The sequence below is a fragment of the Amphimedon queenslandica genome, unplaced genomic scaffold (genome assembly GCF_000090795.2).
Source record: "Amphimedon queenslandica unplaced genomic scaffold, v1.1 AMPQUscaffold_12160, whole genome shotgun sequence".
In the NCBI taxonomy this organism is placed as follows: Eukaryota; Metazoa; Porifera; class Demospongiae; order Haplosclerida; family Niphatidae; genus Amphimedon; species Amphimedon queenslandica.
In genome coordinates, this window is record NW_003547601.1 from 13,249 (window position 1) to 16,020 (window position 2,772).

General features: G+C 33.5%; 1 long non-coding RNA gene across 4 annotated transcripts; it reads left to right on the top strand.

Moving 5' to 3' along the window:
- The first annotated feature begins 381 nt into the window (after positions 1 to 381).
- Positions 382 to 2,762, top strand: LOC109588326 (uncharacterized). 4 transcript variants are annotated; one of them, XR_002188085.1, is made up of 6 exons: positions 382 to 420; positions 1,214 to 1,815; positions 2,064 to 2,105; positions 2,228 to 2,463; positions 2,520 to 2,567; positions 2,676 to 2,762. It is a non-coding gene; the product is annotated as an uncharacterized LOC109588326 (long non-coding RNA). The 4 variants fall into 4 exon arrangements; XR_002188086.1 differs by lacking the exon at positions 382 to 420 and having other exon boundaries at positions 803 to 1,815; positions 2,228 to 2,341; positions 2,414 to 2,463; XR_002188087.1 differs by lacking the exon at positions 382 to 420 and having other exon boundaries at positions 889 to 1,398; positions 1,695 to 1,815.
- Positions 2,763 to 2,772: the final 10 nt, after the last annotated feature.

The window sequence follows — 2,772 nt, forward strand, 5'->3', positions numbered from 1 at the left end:
ATTATGATGCTTTTGCTTGAATTATTCAGATAGGCATGATAATTTTGTGGATGGTGTCACTGAGGTTGCCGCCATGTTTTGTAGTTTGATTTGCTCAATTGAAGGTACATTATGTAGTAACTATCATAAGAATGTGACATTGAAAAGTATTCATTACATTAGGATCTTTCAAAGGATGCTGTATTAATAATGCCAATTAATGTAAAACAGCAATTTTGGTGGTGCATTATTGGTATGTTTTGCTTTATATTTTCTGTAGTGTTCTGTACTCATTTTGATAACTGAGCTGTGTGTTGCATGATTACCTCTTACTTATAATGAACAGTAATGTATTGATATTATTTTTAAAGGAAAGCCCCCTGAGCTAACTGCATAAGATTTTTGACTGGAAATATGTCCATCAGAAATGACAAGTTTTGTGTAAGTTGCTATCATATTCTGCTAAATAATGCATGCCTGTAAGTATAGTACTGTACTGCTGAAAAGTTGTCAAAGGATTGTCTTCCATAACTGCCTACATCTTTTATTTAAACTTTGCTACAAGACAGAAAGAGAGAATGAGATGCTGAGAGAGCGAGAAGTAAGATATCGATCCTGAGAGATTTAAATTTGTCATTGTGTCATGAGAAATAAATTTAAAGAACTAAAATAGGAGTGAAGTCTCAGTAATGAATAATGATTAGCCTAGGTATGAATAATTAATGATTCAAATTTTTAAAATAGTAATTATAAAATTGTTTATATGGTTCTAATGGCTTTTATTTCAAAAATTCTTTTCTTCCAATAATGAACCGATAAACATTTAAACCTAAAAATGGATGTCAAATTTAATACTATCAATAAAAAGAATTCTAAATAATTAGTATTTCAATTAATAATAATAGAAGAGTTAATTTAATTTGTCTCTAAATAGTGGAATAAGTTTATTGACATAATAGGTGTTTAGTTTTAATGGTTGAATCCATCTCTGAATGGAATTGACAGTTGAGTCCTTGTGTTTGTGTGGGTTTAATGGTTGAATCCGTGTCTGAATGGAATATGCATGAAGGGAATTGAATCCTGTTGTCTTAAATTCATACCAATTATTGTACATTTATATAGCATAATTCATGCAAGCCACTATTTGATGTGTTTTAGTACGTGCAAGTGTCTTACATCATGTGATTGTGAAACATGGAGTCGAGCAACAACTGACAGTGATCTGTCCATTTAGTTATCCTGTACCGTGGCGGCCCTGTTCACTCGAACTGGGAAGTCTTGGTTTCTCTGTGAGGACACGCATCATTTTACATGATGTGTGCGGGTGGACATGCAGTTTGGAGGAATGTGGGTGTTCTTTAAAGCCAGGCCTGCATCACTGTGAAGGTCAGGCTGGCTATGTCATAAAATGTCATGCTAGTAAGTCACAAGTGTTATATTAATGTAGTGGTAGTGTTGCATTGGATAGTATTAATTTTTAGATGTTATGTGTCCCCCACTACAAGCCTACCATAGTGATTCTCCAGCCGCTTTCACGTTTACCGTACTGATATTGCATGAGTTCGTAATGCATGCAGGAGTGTGTGAGTGAGGGTTTGTTAATGTCATTGTACTGTAATATTAAATCTCTAATTGGGTGTGTGTAATGTATGATTGCACTGGCATATTTTGTGAAATTGCCACTTGTTATAAGGACACTTCTTTTTTCTAAACAGGATGAATTATTCTCTCATGAGTTAGGCTACTATGTATGATGGAACTAATTGGCGACAGCTAATAAAACAAGTGATGAAGTTGTGGCTTGAAGGAGTATAGAGCCAAAGAACATATACGCATGTAAGGAATTAATAGAATTTGTCAATGCCAGACTGCCTTGCCTACTGGTCACCATTTTCATGGTCTCTCTCTCTCTCTCTGGCTTTATCTCTGTATAGTGTACATACATGTAACTTTGAGTGATCTGTTATTTTTTCACTCATATCAAGCCTAAAGGAAAAATTTTATATTGCATTTCCTCTCATTCTTTATGTATTTTCTTCTTGTCTCTTCTCATCTCGCCTCTCCTCTATTGAAACTTATTTAAGGATGATGAAGCAGTGACCAACAAAATATATTTACTTTTGGCAGTACGTAAGATTAGTCATGGTATCAATGTTCTTGTTATTATAGTTTTAATGCATGGTTTGTATATTAATTGTTACTGTTCTTCTTTTTCTTCCACTCTCCATTATCCCCTTGTACTATATAGCAGGGTTACGTCTTGACTACGTGGTTGGTGGTGGAAGGTTTTTGACATAATTGATGGGTTAAATTTTGGCGATTTTATTAGGTCTTATCTTTTACTTGTCAATGATCACAACATGTAAGGAACAATAATGCTTGTAACAGTGATGCTCTCTCTCTTTCTGTCTTTTCTTCCCTTTCTCTTTCATAGAAATTTAAAAGGTTATTTGTTACGTCAGTCTTTTTTCACTCCAACAAAAGGTAAAATTTAACTTATTTTATCTCATCATTCTTCTTGTTCTCTCCTCTTTTCTCAGGCCTTTTACTATCTAAATCCTCTATAATTTTATATAGTTTAACGAAAGGTGAGCCATCAATAATGTTACTGATTTGTGAAGAAAGGGGTTCACACAATTTTTTCTTAATCTTATTTCTTCCTTATTTCTTTATCCTTATTTCTATTTTGTCTTTAGTATGTGTGCATATGTCAACCTGTCAAGAAGATATAGAGAACTGAACAGTATATAGGAGACTTATATGTGTGGTGAGTTACAATTAAGAATTCAGATA